The 18108-nt window shown below is 44.1% G+C and overlaps 2 non-coding genes across 2 annotated transcripts; one reads left to right on the forward strand and one right to left on the reverse strand.

The window, feature by feature from the left end:
* Window positions 1–17369: 17369 nt before the first annotated feature.
* Window positions 17370–17441, reverse strand: TRNAA-UGC (transfer RNA alanine (anticodon UGC)). The gene has a single exon. It is a non-coding gene; the product is annotated as a tRNA-Ala (tRNA).
* Window positions 17442–17778: 337 nt separating this feature from the next.
* Window positions 17779–17850, forward strand: TRNAA-UGC (transfer RNA alanine (anticodon UGC)). Its single transcript has one exon. It is a non-coding gene; the product is annotated as a tRNA-Ala (tRNA).
* The last annotated feature ends 258 nt before the right edge of the window (window positions 17851–18108 follow it).

Here is an 18108-nt window from a genome sequence, read left to right on the forward strand (position 1 = left end):
CCATGAATTGGTCCAAACTGGGCTGGTTAGAGGCTCCCTCCACCATGAATTGGTCCAAACTGGGTTTTTTAGAGGTTCCCTCCACCATGAATTGGTCCAAACTGGGCTGGTTAGAGGCTCCCTCCACCATGAATTGGTCCAAACTGGGTTTTTTAGAGGCTCCCTCCACCATGAATTGGTCCAAACTGGGGTTTTAGAGGCTCCCTCCACCATGAATTGGTCCAAACTGGGGTTTTTAGAGGCTCCCTCCACCATGAATTGGTCCAAACTGGGGTTTTTAGAGGCTCCCTCCACCATGAATTTGCCCAAACTTGGCTGTTTAGAGGCTCCCTCCACCATGAATTGGTCCAAACTGGGGTTTTTAGAGGCTCCCTCCACCATGAATTGGTCCAAACTGGGCTGGTTAGAGGCTCCCTCCACCATGAATTGGTCCAAACTGGGGTTTTTAGAGGCTCCCTCCACCATGAATTGGTCCAAACTGGGTTTTTTAGAGGCTCCCTCCACCATGAATTGGTCCAAACTGGGCTGGTTAGCGGCTCCCTCCACCATGAATTTGCCCAAACTGGGCTGGTTAGAGGCTCCCTCCACCATGAATTTGCCCAAACTGGGGTTTTTAGAGGCTCCCTCCACCATGAATTGGTCCAAACTGGGGGTTTTAGAGGCTCCCTCCACCATGAATTGGTCCAAACTGGGGTTTTTAGAGGCTCCCTCCACCATGAATTTGCCCAAACTGGGCTGTTTAGAGGCTCCCTCCACCATGAATTGGTCCAAACTGGGGTTTTTAGAGGCTCCCTCCACCATGAATTGGTCCAAACTGGGGTTTTTAGAGGCTCCCTCCACCATGAATTGGTCCAAACTGGGTTTTTTAGAGGCTCCCTCCACCATGAATTGGTCCAAACTGGGCTGGTTAGAGGCTCCCTCCACCATGAATTGGTCCAAACTGGGTTTTTTAGAGGCTCCCTCCACCATGAATTGGTCCAAACTGGGCTGGTTAGAGGCTCCCTCCACCATGAATTGGTCCAAACTGGGTTTTTTAGAGGCTCCCTCCACCATGAATTGGTCCAAACTGGGCTGGTTAGAGGCTCCCTCCACCATGAATTGGTCCAAACTGGGTTTTTTAGAGGCTCCCTCCACCATGAATTGGTCCAAACTGGGGTTTTTAGAGGCTCCCTCCACCATAAATTGGTCCAAACTGGGGTTTTTAGAGGCTCCCTCCACCATGAATTGGTCCAAACTGGGGTTTTTAGAGGCTCCCTCCACCATGAATTGGTCCAAACTGGGGTTTTTAGAGGCTCCCTCCACCATGAATTTGCCCCAACTCTGCTGGTTAGAGGCTCAATCCACCCTGATTTTCAAAACAAATGTTGGTGCCAACCTCAACTTACTACAAGGGCCAAATTCACTGCTGGTGACAAGCTCTCCTCACTGCAAGTGCCAAATACACATGTTTCAAGGTGTTTTCCTACTGTCAGAGAGGTGGTATTGAGTGTGTAAAGTGTGTAGTTGTTAGGCTGTGATGTTGGGATAATAGAGGGTCTTTGGTGTGTTAGATGCCCCCAGACATGCTTCCCCTGCTGTCCCAGTGTCATTCCAGAGGTGTTGGCATCATTTCCTGGGGTGTCATAGTGGACTTGGTGACCCTCCAGACACGGATCTGGGTTTCCCCCTTAACGAGTATCTGTTCCCCATAGACTATAATGGGGTTCGAAACCCGTTCGAACACACGAACATTGAGCGGCTGTTCGAATCGAATTTCGAACCTCGAACATTTTAGTGTTCGCTCGTCTCTATTACAAAATAATCACTAAAAAAAGATAGGAGTGCACCGTATGCCCTATATTTAATGCGGCCCTGTATTCCCTGCTCATATAATACCGCCAGACAGTTCACCTATACCACCGTATCATATCCAGGGGCCCCTCCCAGATGTTTTGAGAGAGTTGGAGAATAACAGAGGGGCCTTGAGCCTCCTTGTGCACTTAGGCCCATGTATATCTGCCCTCCCCGCAGCCCCTGGAGCTATGATCTCCTCATTACACAATATACACATTTACATATATCTGCCATATATTGGAGCATTTGTTGGTGCGGTCATGCATTTGGTGTAACTGCTACCTCTGTCTTACTTATCATTATAGGCTCCTAGATCACAAAATATTATTATATACAGTAAAAAAAAGAAAAACAATTTACACAATCTTTTTTTTTTTTTTTTTTTTATTTACATTTTTTTTTTTTTTAGGAAGAATTTGCCATGGAATAAAGTATATGGCACCATCCGGGTCTGGAGCTGCCGTGTCCTGTAACGGATTGTAGTTCAGGCTGTTCTTTTTCCAGGCTTGGATATTCTTTCTGGATAGAAAAAGATAAAATGTTATTATTTCTATGTTACATGTCACATACATCTGATAGGGCGGAGGGAAAAGATGAAATATAGATGGCTTACCTTCCATTATTTTGGGATGTCTCTGTTCATAGCCCTTCATGGGGCTTCATTGGAAGCAGTGGGTACGGCACAGGGGGCACTGAGAGTGAGAGCGGAGCCAGGTCGAGATGCAACCCTGATGAAAGTTATGAGTACAGGGAAGCTCTGTGACTCGCTCTCCAATCTCATATTCAGTCATACAGATTACACATGACTGGGCCTCCTCCTGAGATATTACCTCTCTAGTGGGTAAGTTCTGAATCTGCAGAGTTCTCCTGCTGGGCGGACGCCGCCGTCTCTCCTGCCAGAGTAGATATTGTGCATGTGGTTCAAGTGGTTGCCCCTGTGGCATTGCCGGTGACGTTGGGGTCATCCCACCCATGTCCAGCAGCTGAATGAATCTACTGAATGCACGGGTTGCAGGGTAGGAGTATACAGGAGATCTGCTTGGAATTGGATCCTCAGGGGGTGGAACCGGATTTGGCCGTTGAAATTCAGTGGTGTCAGCTGTGGATCCACTTGCTGGACGGCTGCTATCACTGCTACTCTCTCCTATTATTCTGGAGGGCTCTGCAGGGGCGGGTCTTAATGGAGAGCGGCTTCTTTCCCTGCTCTCTTCTAGTCCTCTGTGCTGTGGAGGAGCTCTGTCGCGTCTCCCTGTCCTCGCAGTGATAGGATTCCTGCTTCTTTGATGTCCAGTAGAAGGTTCTCCATGATGTCCTAGGGATGACCTCAGTCTATGGACAATTGCTGCCTGACCTGTAAATATATAAAGGTAACACATTTAGCCCATAGGAATGGATCCTGTTATTGCTAAGGGTTTTGAGGAGAAGAGACCCCAGTATAGTTAAGTTCAACAGTAACCTGAATAAAGATATATATCATTCACTGGATGAAGGGACGCCATCAACTAATATTGGACAAACTGGGCCCCATAATCACAAAACAATAAGTCGTCTGAATTTTTTTTTTTATTCCCAATAAATAAATAAAAGAACTCCCAGCAATGTTAAATCTCCAATGCTAAGGGCTAGTTCACACGTAAAAACTGCCTGGCTTATTTTGGTCCCGAAAAAAAACGCTTCCTAATTAGGAAGCGGTTTTTTTTACCTTGAGGCGTTTTTTGGAGCGTTTTCTGGAGCAGTTTTTTCAGAAAATGACAGGCGGTTTTCCCCTCCCCTAAAGTGAATAATGAAAGCTAGCAGTCTCCATAGACCACCATTGTATGGAGGCAGGTTTTGAGGTGAAATCTGCTGTCAAAATCTGCCTCATTGCCCCCCGTGTGAACTAGCCCTAACGGTTCCGCTGCTCATAGTGTATAGTAATCATACAGGGACCAAAACAATAATAATCTAATGGGGATTTATAGAGATTAGAAGCCTAATCTAATGCCAAACAAAGATCTTTGGGAGATATAATTGCCCAACCTGATAATCGCGGGGATTAATGCATGTCCATAGCATATGCCATTAAGAACAACAGGGAGTCATAGAAGGCACTCTCCCCAGTAAACACTAACCCCAATGGGCTGTTAGTTCCCTAAATTAACTGGAAACACAAGCAACAGCCTCTCCCTGTCATAGACTTATATGTGCGCTGGCCACCAAGGATTAAAGCCCATAAGTTCCCTCTCCACACAGGTGAGCGCTAGCTTTCCCCCAACCAGGGCCGCACCTCTGAGGCGAGGTCACGCAGCCGCCTCAGGCAGCACTTTCAAAGGGGCGGTAATTTTACCAGTTTATTTTTTTCCTTATTTTTTCTCTTAACCAGCCCAAGACAGGATGCCCTGAAAACAGATCTGAGCAGTAATGTCCCAGAAGTCACGTGGGGATGTCACGTCTGGGACATTGCCATAAAGTCCTGAAGCCTGTGCTAGGAGTAACAATGGATCCCGGAGAGGTGAGTTACACTGTTTATTATGCTTCTTCACCTCCCCTGAGTCTCTGATTATTATACTCCAGGGTCTGAAAAGACCCCAGGGTATAATAATAGCGGCAGTTTCTCTCGGGGTTAGCCTTGTTTGTTCCGCTGCCCGTTCAAAGAGGGTAACCTCTCGCCAGAAATCTATTCAGCAAAATCTCACTTTGCTGATCATATTGATATGTGAATTCCATGGCTTGACCATTTATTCGGGCCTACACAGGAGTGGGTTGCCGCGATAGAAAGCTGATGCTGCATCGGCATTTCGTCGCGGAATGTTCAAATGGAATGTTCCGTGAAAAAGATATGAAGGTCACAGCTCTTAATATAGAAAAAATGATAATAATTTAGAAGTGCACTACTCACGTGTCAGAGCCGTCAGCGTTGTAGCAGGATTCCAAAAGATCGGTGCACGGATAATGGCTCTCTCGGCTAAGCCAAAATGCAGCAACAGGAAAAGACAAAAGGATATATCCAGCACTCGGAATCCGGCCTAATAAAGATAAAACTTAACTTTTATTAAGAAATGGTCATTCTTCCATTAAAAAATTATGATCATACAAGGGACATTAGCTTACCCCTCGTATGATCAAAAAAATTTTAATGGAAGAATGACCAATTCTTAATAAAAGTTAAGTTTATTTTTATTAGGCCGGATTCCGAGTGCTGGATATATCCTTTTGTCTTTTCCTGTTGCGGAATGTTCCGTGACCTTTTCCTCCGTGTGAACATACCCTTAGAGTGGGGGGTTTAACGTTGTTGGGATTTCTTTTATTGATTTATTGGGAATAACAGTTATGTTTTAGACGGGTTATTGTTTTGTGATTATGGGGCCCAGTTTGTCAAATTGCCTGAATAAAGAACTTCTGTTTTCTATCATGGGCAGGGGTGGAATTCGGAGGAAAGTAAAACCCACCCCAAACGACTAGGAATGGAAAATGTGCTGTTTACCCTGAAACATTGCTCAGCAGAGCCCAGGGATAACTCCTCCCAGGAAATCTCCTCTAGGGTGGGGGGAATATTGTCTCTCTCTTCCTGAACAATTCACTTACCTTGATTCTCCGGTCGGCGCAGCCATGTATCATTGTCAGCTATCAGCTGACGCAGCTCTCGGGCGCTCATGGCTTAGTTACCAAGGCGGATCTGATGAAATATTAGAGAACTAAGTTCTCAGGTGGCTCCGATATTACTGGGCCCTGATCAAAGATCAGTAAGAATGAATGGAAGTAATCACTAGATATGTAGTACAAACTAGTTCGCTCTTCCAGAACCAAAGTGAAGTGTCAGCAAAAGCATCAACTCAAGAAATGGCTGTGATGTCACAGCGCTCAGGGTTTATATACCCTAAGGGTTCCGTTATGACATCATCATATGCAAATATGTGCATTATGACATCATCATATGCAAATATGTGCATTATGACATCATCATATGCAAATGTGAACAGAACCTCACATAATAGGTAAGCAGATCCTAGTTTTATGACATCACAGAAGTAAGGTCATGTGACTGTGTGTGTGTGTGCAAAAATAAAAAATAATAATAATAATAATAATAATAATAATAATAATTTGAATTAAAATCTGGATGTGGCTATTTCTAGGTACCGTACCTATGAACTCCTGGCTATTTTTAGGTACCATCCGTGTACCGTGCCTATAAACTTAAATGAACTGCAGATGTATCATATTTATCCCAGTAAATTTTCACTTTATTAAGACATTTATGTTACAATGGCTAATCTTCCTCGCACTGCGGACATCCATCCACTCTATAACAATCTTCATGTAGTGTGGAACAACAAGAAAAACAAGTTGTCAATTTTTTAGACTTTTTCCCCAAATCAAAGTGGCAAATCAGACATTTCTCTATTTCCTTGCAATTTTTTTGTGTTTTCGTTGTTTCCCTTTTTCTCCTCTTTGTGGATACCTTCAGCCTGAAAATGTACAACTACCTGCGGACGCGCAGATGAAGATTTGCAGCTTGTAGAAGGTGGTGTATTTCCATCAACTATATCCGGAACATTTGAAGTCTCAGCACCTGCAACATCTTGATGTACAGACTGGTTATATGACAAGCTGGGTTGTAATAACGAAGAACCTCGTCTGGCATTGTTTTGGATAACCTTGATTTCTTCCAAGTAGTTTAGAAAGGTTGAAGTTCCGTGATTAGATAAAATATCCGCCAACTGAGTTAGGGATTGGAACGCCAGATTGTACTTAGCAGTACTACTGAGTGGTTCTTCATCAATAGTCTCTTGTTCTTGCACAGCACAATATAAATCAAATTCTGTGTCTTCAAAACTAGGCTCAATTTGCAAATTTTCCCAGTATTTTTTGTGGAAGCAGTTCCTATCATACAAAGGGATTGATTCGGTTTCTCTCATTAACCACATGAGGACCGCCGTACGTAAATTTACAGCCTCATGTGCTGGGATCCGCCGACAATTGAAGGTGATGGGCATCCCCCGCGGCGAGATCGGGGGGTGCCGATGTCAGTAAAAGGTAGTCTGGGGTCTGGCCAGTGACCCCAGACTACCGGAGCCCCCACATACCTGGTGATCCTGCCAGGCGATGGAGGAAGTGAGCGATGTGTCTCACTTCCTCTGTAGCTTACAGGATACGAGCAGGCTCATGTCCTGCTCGTGTCCTGTCTGCTATTGTGCAGAATCAGTTGATGCTTTCATCAAAGCATCAACTGATTCAAGTGTCCTAAAGGGATACATGAAAAAGTAAAAAAAAAAGTAAAAAAACAAAAAAATAAAGTGTATGAAAAAAGTAATAAAGTTATAAAGACCAAAAATCTCTTTTTTTCTATACAAAATGAATTATATAAATAAGCACTAAAAATAAAAAAAGCAAAGCATATTTGGTATCGCCGCGTGCGTAACAACCTGTACAATAAAACTGAAATAATATTTAATGTACACAATGAACGTCGGGAAAAAAAACATGGAAAAAACTTTCCGGAAGTAATGATTTCTTGCCATCTCATCCTACAAAATATGCTATAAAAAGTGATCAAAAAGTCATAGGCACCCCACAACAGTGCCAATAAAAAGCGCACATTGTCCCGCAAAAAATAAGCCCTCAACCAGCACTGTCAATTGAAAAATAAAAATGTTACGCCTCTCAGAAGATGGCGATGCAAAAAACATTGATTTATGTCCCCAAATGTGTTTTTATTCTACAGAATTAGTATCGCATAAAAAAATAACATAAATGAGGTATCGCCGTAAACGTACCGACCCGCAGAATAAAGGTCACATGTCGCTTATACTGTACGCTGCATGACGCAAAATTTAAAATGTGAAACTCAATGCCAGGATTGATTTTTTTTTTTTTTTTTTTAATCCAGCAAGAAAGAGTTAATAAAATGTATTCAGTAAGTTGTAGGCACCCAAAGATGGTGTCATTACAAAATGCATCTCATCCCACAAACAACAAGCCCTTATATGGCCGCGTCACCATAAAAATAAAGAAAATATAGCATCTAATAATGTGAAGACAAAAACCCGCAAAAATCGCCAAATCATTAGAACACGACTGGCTGCGGCAGGTAGGGAATATATAAGCTGTGCGAGCGAATATCAGGGGACACCCCAGATTTACAGCTTATGAGGGAAAAGACACCAGAAGTGACCCCCAAAGTGACCCCCAGAGCAACTCCCCCAATCATAGGAGCTACTGGGACATATTAGGGAATTTGGTGTCTGCAATGTCCTCCGCACCTCTTATATATTCCCTCTTCGCCATCCGCTGTGCAGTCACGTCCGGGATACTAATACTCACTACACCCCCTGAGAAATTCTTTGAGGGGTGCAGTTTTCAAAATTAGGTCACTCCTTTGGGGAATCCACTTTTCTGGTACCTTACAGGCTCTACAAACATGACATGGCGTTCAGATACCAAACATCTGAATCTGTGCTGCAAAAGCCGCATCGCGCTCCTTCCCTTCTGCGCCCTGCTGTGCGCCCAAACTGCAGTGTATGCCACATGTATGACACATGTATGACACTGCTGTACCCCGGATAACGTATGTAATGTCATTTGTGGGTATAAACTGATATTAGGGCACAGCTGGACACAGAAGGGAAGAAGGGTTATTGGGTTTTTGGAGCGCAGACGGTTTGGTTTTTGGATGCCATGACACTTTTGCAGAGCTGAAACACCAGTAAAGTGGAATCCCCTGATATGTGACCTTATTTTGGAAACTACACCCCTGAAGGATTTATCCAGGGGTACAGAGAGCATTTTTAACCCCCAAGTGTTGCTATAACTTATTATCCATAAATGAATATGAAGCGAGGTGAGAGGTGAAAATAACAATTTTTCCAGGAATCTGTCATTTCAGTGCCTAACATGTTGTGCCCGCCTTGTATCAGAGATGAACGCTCTAAAAGCTGTTGTGCCCGGGATACCCGCTTACCAGTTTTTGGAGTGTGTATCTCTGCTGACATAAGTTGGGCACAACATATCGGGCACTAAAATGGCGAATCTCTGGAAAAATTTCATTTTTAACTTCTCTATCAGTTGCGATTTCATTTCTGGAAACTAAATAAATGCAACACTCAAGGGTTAAAAATTCTCGCTACGCCACTTGATAGATCCCATCAGTGGGGTAGTGTCCAAAATAGGGTGACATGTCTGCGGATTCCACTTTATTGACAATTCAGGGGCTTTGCAAAAGTGGCATGATGTCCAAAAACCAAACTGTGCTCCAAAAACCAAAATAGCGCTCCTTCCCTTCTGTGTCCGGCTGTGCCCAAACAGCCATTTCTACCCACATATGGCATTAAGTCCGTTATCCGGGGTACACCAGTGTCATACATGTCGGCATACACCGCTATTTGGGTACCCAGCAGGGTGCAGATGTGAAGGAACGCTATGTGCTTTTGGAGTGCAGATTTAGATTCTTCGTTTTTGGACACCATGTCACATTTGCAGAGACCCTAAAATTGCCCCTACAAAATGGGGTCACTTCTTGGTGAATTCCAGTTTACTGGCACCTCCAGGGCTCTGCAAAAACAACATGGTGCCCAGAGGGTCCCTCTAAATATGTACCCCAAAAGCTAAAACACACAGTGGTCGTTCCCTTCTGAGCCCTACTGTGTGCCCAAGCAGCAGTTTACACCCACATATATAATTTTTTAACCCCCGGGATGGCCCCTTAATAGTTTTAGGAGTGCAGGTCTCTGACAACACAAAGTGGGTGCAACGTGTTGGGCACTGAAATGGCATATTTTTAAAAATTTCAATTTTCATTTTGTACATTAATTTTTGGGAAGCATTTTAGGCTCAAAATGATAATACCCCTTGATACATTCCTTGACAGGTGTAGTTTCTAAAATGGGGTCACTTTTGAGGGGTTTCCATTGTATTGGTACTTTAGGGGCTCAGCAAATGCGATATGGCACCAGAAAACTATTCCAGCAAAATCTGCCCTCCAAAATCCAAATAGCGCTCTTTCCATTCTGAGCCCCACCATGTACCCATACAGCAGATTATGGCCACATATGGGGTATTGCCGTGTTCAGAAAAAATTGTGTAACAAACTGTGGAAGGCTTTTAATTCTTAAACTACTTGCAAAATTAAAACTATGGCGCTAAATGGACGATTTATTGGGAAAAAAAAGTAATTTTTCATTTTCATGTCCCAATGTTAATAAAATCTGTGAAACACCTGTGAGGCCAAAATACTCACTCTACCCCTAGATAAATTCTATGAGGGGTGTAGTTTCCAAAATGGGGTCACTTTTAGGGGGTTTCCACTGTATTGGTACTTTAGGGGCTCTACAAATGCGACATGGGACCTGAAAACTATTCCAGCAAAATCTGCCCTTCAAAAGCCAAATAGCCCTCTTTCCATTCTGAGCCCCGCCATGTTCCCATACAGCAGATTATGGCCACATATGGGGTATTGCCGTGTTCAGGAGAAATTGTGTAACGAACTTTAGGGAGCTTTTTCTCCTTTATCCTCTTGTGAAAATTAAAAATTTGGGGCTAAATTGACAGTTTATTGGAAAAAAAGTAATTTTTCATTTTCATGGCCCAATGTTAATAAAATCTGTGAAACAGCTGTAGGGTCAAAATGCTCACTCTACCCTTTGATATGTTCTGTGGGGGGTGTAGTTTCCCAAATGGGGTCACTTTTAGGGGGTTTCCACTGTATTGGTTCTCTAGGGGCTCTGCTAATGCGACATGGCACCTAAAAATAATTCCAGCAAAATCTGCCATCCAAAAGCCAAATAGCGCTCCTTCCATTCTGAGTCCTGCCATGTACCCATACAGCATACTATGGCCACATATGGGGTATTTCCGTGTTCAGGAGAAATTGTTTAACAAACTGTGGGGGGCTTTTACTCCTTTAACCCCTTGTGAAAATGAAAACTTTGGAGATAAAGTGACATTTTAGTAATGTTTCATTTACACATCCCAATGGTAGTAAAATCTGTGAAACAACTGTAGGGTGAAAATGCTGACTATACCCCTTGATGAATTCTGTGAGGGGTGTGGATTCTAAAATGGGGTCACTTTTGGGGGTTTCCATTGTTTTGGTATTCTAGGGTCTCTGCAAATGAGGCATGGTGCCTGAAAATTATTCCAGCAAAATCTGCTGTTTAAACACCCAGTGTCGCTTCTTCCCTTCCATGCACTGCCGTGTGCCCAAAAATCAGTTTACACCCACATGTGGGGTATTTCTGTGTACGGGAGAAATTGCACAATAAACTGTCAGATGCATTTTCTCCTTTAACCCTTTTTGAATGTGTTAATTTTAGGTCTAAATGAATGTATTAATGAAAAAAAATGAAATGTCTAAATTTCACTGCCATATTATTTCTATTCTTATGAAATGCTTAAAGAGTTAAAAAAACATCCCAAATGCTGTTTTGAATAATTTGAGGGGTGCAGTTTTGAAAATGGGGTGATTTATGGGGGTTTCTATTATACAGGCCTTTATAATTACTTTCAGAACTGAAGTGGTCCCTAAAAAATTGGTTTGGAGAATTTTCTTGTAAATCTGGAAAATCGCTGTTACACTTGGAAGCCTTGTGACGTCCAAAATAAATTAAAAGACAATCAAAAGATGATGCCGATATAAACCAGAGATATGGGAGATAATATTTATTCATGTATTTGGATGGTATAACTATCTGCCTGAAAAGTAGAAAATTTCACATTTTGAAAATTGCAATTTTTTTCAAATTTCCATCAAATTTCCTAGTTTTTTTTATAAATAAATACAAAAATATTGATTAGTGTTTACAACTAACATGAAGTATAATGTGTTACGAAAAAAACAATCTCAAAATCACTTGTGTAAGTTAAAGCGTCTCAAAGTTATTGCCATTTAAAGTGATACATGTCAGTTTTGAAAAAAAAGGCCTGGTCTTTAACATACTTTTGGGCCCGGTCCTTAACCGGTTAAAAGCATGTGTCTGCATGGAACACAATATTGTAGCCGGAAACTGCAGTTACACAAGTTAACAGAACTGTCGTAAGCTTTTGAGTGATCGCCATTGCATGTTTCGATTACGGAATTCTACAAAATTTGCAAATTTGGCTTCATCGTTTGAAAACTCTTTAGAACTTTGCAAAAGAACCGTACACCAACTTCTGTAATTTCCTGCGATGCTGAATCAAGGTGAGTTTGCAATGGCGGATCGATTATTCTAAATGCTTTAAGCGACTGTTGAATCTGTTTATGCTGTAATCAGTTATCTATGAACGTTATGAGTTCTTTCATGCAAATAGTCACTGTTGGTAAGCTTCGAAACTTTTCCTGAAGATTAGAGATGAGCAAACGGCGTTCGATCGAATAAGTATTCAATCGAATATCATGGCGTTCGATGTATTCGTTCACAATCGAATACCAGGCCGCATACACAGTAAAAATTCGTATCCCCTCCCACTTTCCCTGGTGTGTTTTTTGCACCAATAACTGTGCAGGGGAGGTGGGACAGAAATTACGACAATGGAGGCAGTGAAAAAAATAGAAAAAAACCATTGTCTGCCGAAAACATGTGCCCTCCCATTCATAAGAACGGCCGCTGCCCTATTCGACATTTTTGCCGTCAGACATATGGAGAGAAACATATCTGCTGAGGGCTAGATAGAAATTAGCTTCATATAGGCAGGTAAGAAGTAATGAAGAAAGCCACCAGCTCTTCTCAGAGCTATACACTGTAGGGACATCAGTCCAGCTTTCCCCGGACGGTGGAAAACAGGGACACACAACAGATACAACTTCATATATAGCGGAGAAACAGCTTTCATTTTTAGCTGTCCGCACACAGAATAGCCGGAATCCATAGCAGTGACTAATTCATATAGAGATGAAAAAAGCCCTGAATTTATTTTTATTTATTTTTTTTATTTTTTTTTTTGGGGGGGGGGCTGAAAAATAGCAGCAATCCACAGAAATTACAAGTTCATAAAGCTGGAAAAAGCCTTGAATTTTGGGGGGCCTGAAACATAGCAGCAATCCACAGCAGTTACTTCTTGCTACATACGTGCTAAGCAGCTTTTCAGGCTGTGTAACCCCAAAACAAGGATACAGAGCAATTAGTTCAGGCTATGTACGCTCAATCCAGATATTCAGGGTGTGTACCCCCAAAACCTAGGTGGGAGACCCAGAAATTCAGTCACGCTATATCAGCTCAATCCAATTTTTAAGGGTCTACCCCCAAAAGCTAAGTGTGATACACAGCAATTCAGTCAGGCTGTATCAGCTCAATCCAATTTTTTTTTTCAATCCAATATTGTTTGCTCTCCATGATGTGAACTATGCCTTTGTCTCTTGAAAAGCAACCCAACATGAAGTCAGCCATGTGTGCCAGTGTGTTACTTGGCATGACTTTGCTACCCCCAACTGTAAGGGTCACTCTCCATTTCCTCCATTTTTCACTCCCCTTCACACCATCCATGCTGAAGCAATGGGATGCACTAAAATGCACTCTCAAGCCTCGTGTGGGACAGTGACATGAAATGCCACTTCATCCCCCTCATCTTCCTCCACCAGCCAACGGTGCGAAGATGTCAGGAGTGCGCTATGAATGTTTTCTGCCTAGTAGAGGCTACTTCTCACTTACGAAAATGGCCGCACTTTGACCAGTATATCAGGCACAATGGTGTAGGTTTCAAAGAACCTTTGCACCAACAAGTTGAAAATGTGGGCCATGTGTGGACCGTGTTTGAGTCTGGCAAGCTCCAGATCTGCTACAAGGTTCCGGCCATTATCACATATGCAAAAATGCCTGGCCCCAGGTGCAGCAGGGAAAAACACATTGCCATCTCAGCCAGGATGGCATCCCTGACCTCGGAGGCAGTGTGCTGTCTGTCCCCCAAGCTGATGAGCTTCAGCACGTCCTGCTGACATCTCCCCACGCCAGTGTTACAGCGTTTCCAGTTTGTAGCTGGGGTGGAGGTTGCAGCGCAGTAGGCTTTCAGATAACCCGTGGTATGAATTTTGGGCTGGGAGAGGAGATAGGCCACCCCAGTTTGCACACCCGGCCCAGACTCCCCTACATTCATCCTGCCTGTCATTAAAGATAAGCAGCATCCCTGACCACAGGCGCTTGTCCATGCGTCGGTGGTCAAGTGGACCTTGCAGCAAAGCGCGGAGCTCTGGGCCCGACTGATGTAATGGGACACGTGCAGGCGCAAGGCAGGGACAGCAATCCAAGAGAAGTGGTAACGGCTAGGCCCAGCATAGGGAGGTGCCCCAGCTGCCATCTGGTGACGGAAGGCCTGTGTATGCAGAAGCATAAACGTCAACATCTCCAGGGCCAGCAGTTTTTCGATGATGCAATTAAAGCCTTGGGCATGTGGGTGGCTTGCGCTGTACTTCTGCCTGCAATGAAACGCCTGGGAGATGGGGAGTGGCTGGGAAGAAGCGCATGATGGTGCAGGCCAAAAGGGTGGATCAGCGTGAAGTCCCCAATGTGTCAGAGACAAATGTGTAGGTGGCTGTGTATATGGGTCAATTGAAATGTATAAGTCTGTACTCTTATCCAAAGTTGTGGATAAAAAGTCCAGTCATGTACATTACAGCTTAGTAACTCAATGTGCCTCATATTAATAGCAGTTAACCCCATCATGTTCCGCACATTAACCCCTGTGTGCTTTACATAAGGGACACTGATATGTGAGAGACATGGAGGTAATAAGTGAACATCTTCATTATATAGGTCCCTTATTAGTACCTCCATATGTCTCACACATCAGTAACCCTTATGTGAGCCACATAGGGGTTAATGTGAGGGACATGATGGGGTTAACTGCTATTAATGTGAGCCACATGGAGTTACTAAAACTAAAGTAATAACCCCAAATGCCTGACATTAATAAGAATAGTTAGTAACACACGTACCTGGTGTTGTGTTTGCTTTCACTTTGCTCCCCGGAGCTTCCTCTCCTCCTCAGGGCTGCAGACGGCAGGAGCTCCTCCTCACGTGTAGCAGCAGGTCCAGGGAGCCCTTATCCTGTACAGTGAGAGGCTCACCTCTGATTGGTGGCAGGGAGAGAAGGGGGCGTGTCCTACACCTCAGCTCTAGCAGAGTACTGAAGGGACGCTCTCTCTTAAATTAGTGCATGAAGGTTGTGGGCTGGCTGGCGTGCCGACAAAATATGCCTCGTGTGCCAGGGGTTGCCGATCCCTGCTCTAGTGGGTAACTGCCACTATTTACTTACTGATCCCCGCCGTATCCACAGCCACCACCGTCTCCACTTCCACTTCAGCCCTCCAGGGGGCCTCCTCTGTCCCACATGATGTCGTCGCTGATGCTATTCACTAATGGGGGCAGAGACTGTGGTATTGGTGATGGGGAAGGAAATAGATTGACGGCCGTTACCTGCTGGAGTATTCCAGGAGGTAGTGGCCAAAAGTCACTATGGGTGGCCTTTACTTTCAGGGCACCTGTACATGGGGGCATATACTGTGTGGGGGGGTCAGTAACTGAGGCATTTACTATGTGGAGGGCAGTAAAGGAGGTAGAAAATTGTCCAATAACAAGGCAATATACCACTTGGGGGCCAGTAAATGGGGCGTTATAGTGTGTGGGGATATTAAAGGGAGAGTTATACTGTGTGGGAGTCACGAGACGGGCACTATACCCCATAGGTGCTGTTGGGGCCCAGGCAATTTTTGCTATGGAGCCCGTTCTTTGCTAATCGTTGCTAATCAGCAACCGCTAATAATAAACCTGAAATGTAGACAGAATTTTTTTTGTATTTGTAGATCTTGGATCTGTGTATGTAGATATATCTGAAGACGGATACTGAGTGTGACATCTATAAAATAATACCGCCAATATAATAGAATAAAAGAGCCGAAAGTTACAGGAGGAGACGTAACAAGTAGAGATGAGCGAACACTAAAATGTTCAAGGTTCGAAATTCGATTCGAACAGCCGCTCACTGTTCGAGTGGGTTTCGAACCCCATTATAGTCTATGGGGAACATATACTCGTTAAGGGGGAAACCCAAATCCGTGTCTGGAGGGTCACCAAGTCCACTATGACACCCCAGGAAATGATACCAACACCCTGGAATGACACTGGGACAGCAGGGGAAGCATGTCTGGGGGCATAAAAGTCACTTTATTTCATGGAAATCCCTGTCAGCTTTCGATTTTCGCAAGCTAACTTTTCCCCATAGGAATGCATTGGCCAGCACTGATTGGCCAGAGTACGGAATTCGACCAATCAGCGCTGGCTCTGCTGGAGGAGGCGGAGTCTAAGATCGCTGCACACCAGTCTCCATTCAGGTCCAACCTTAGACTCCGCCTCCTCCGGCAGAGCCAGCGCTGATTGGCCGAAGGCTGGCCAATGCATTCCTATTGGTAGCAGTGCTGAGCCAGTTCTGCTCAACTACACCGTGTGCCGGTCAGCCCATCTGATATAGCAGAGCCGAGTGTGCACTCCTATATCAGATGCATTCCTATATCAGATGGGCTGACCGGCACACTCGGCTCTGCTACATCTGATGTAGCAGAGCTGAGTGTACACACTCGGCTCTGCTATATCAGAGGGGCTGACCGGCACACGATGTAGTTGAGCAGAACTGGCTCAGCACTGCTACCAATAGGAATGCATTGACCAGCCTTCGGCCAATCAGCGCTGGCTCTGCCGGAGGAGGCAGAGTCTAAGGTCGGACCTGAATGGAGACTGGTGTGGAGCGATCTTAGACTCCGCCTCCTCCAGCAGAGCCAGCGCTGATTGGTCGAATTCTGTACTCTGGCCAATCAGCGCTGGCCAATACATACCTATGGGAAAATGTTTATGTCACAAAAATCACAATTACACACCCGATAGAGCCCCAAAAAGTTATTTTTAATAACATTCCTACCTAAATAAAGGTTATCCCTAGCTATCCCTGCCTGTACAGCTATCCCTGTCTCAGTCACAAAGTTCACATTCTCATATGACCCGTATTTGAAATCCACTATTCGTCTAAAATGGAGGTCACCTGATTTCGGCAGCCAATGACTTTTTCCGATTTTTTTCGATGTCTCCGGTGTCGTAGTTCCTGTCCCACCTCCCTTGCGTTGTTATTGGTGCAAAAAAAGCGCCAGGGAAGGTGGGAGGGGAATCAAATTTTTTTGGAGTTTGCCACGTGATGTTCGATTCGAATCGAACACATCGAACAGCCTGATATCCGATCGAACATGTGTTCGATAGAACACTGTTCGCTCATCTCTAGTAACAAGGAAATCCAGTATAAATTGTCATGTGCCCAACATCTTGCTCCTCCTGTCACTGTGGAGCTGAGCCCTGGTCTACAAGGATCCATATCCAATATGTCCTTAAAAGATGAAGTGCATACATGGATGTTTTTGTGTTTGAGTTGACTGCCCCCTACTGTCCGCCATGCGCTTATGTTTCCACATTATATGATGGTGAACGATACGATCTTTTTATTTTTAAGCTTATTTTTGACAGAATCCAGTTGTTTGAGGAACATCCAGACACCTGAGCTCTGAAATTTAGCATCTTTATTGTATTTAGATAAACCTGTACAAAACATGGAGATGCCGGGGATTGAACCCGGGGCCTCATACATGCAAAGCATGCGCTCTACCACTGAGCTACATCCCCTATATAAGAATTACATTAATGTTCTCAATTCTGAGATGAAACAACACGTTCCATTGAGCCCCTGTACTGAGGGGAAATAAGCCCAGCAGGTATTAGGCCCTATATAGTTACCGATCCCTGCCGCTGCCCCCAGCCACCTTTGCTTACATTTCAGTCCTCTAGGGGGCCCCATACGTCTCATATCATGTAGCTGAGGCTGAACAGTGTCAGGATGTTGTTGACAGCAACGTGATCCGCATCGTACAGGGCCCCCTGGAGGGCTGAAGTGTAAGCGAATGATAGCTATCAAGACTATTTTTCTCAGATGTGTTGGGGGCATTAGTATGGATAGCCTATAGGGGATGTAGCTCAGTGGTAGAGCGCATGCTTTGCATGTATGAGGCCCCGGGTTCAATCCCCGGCATCTCCAATTTTTGAGAAAAACAACTACAAAACATCAAAGGTCAGTAAAACTGATATACAGGCAGGAAGTCACACGAAATATGTTGGGGGATAATACAAAGACGGAATTTAATGTAAAAGAGCTTAACCTTTTGTCTGTAGAGAAAATGATGGACACTAGGGGGCAGTCTAGTCCACACAATACATGTACAGGAATACATTGCCGGTGACACAATGACATAGGATGGCGCTATAGAAATAAGGAGGACTATTTATTACATCACTG

Source organism: Leptodactylus fuscus, unplaced genomic scaffold (assembly GCF_031893055.1).
Source record: "Leptodactylus fuscus isolate aLepFus1 unplaced genomic scaffold, aLepFus1.hap2 HAP2_SCAFFOLD_235, whole genome shotgun sequence".
NCBI classification, from domain to species: Eukaryota; Metazoa; Chordata; class Amphibia; order Anura; family Leptodactylidae; genus Leptodactylus; species Leptodactylus fuscus.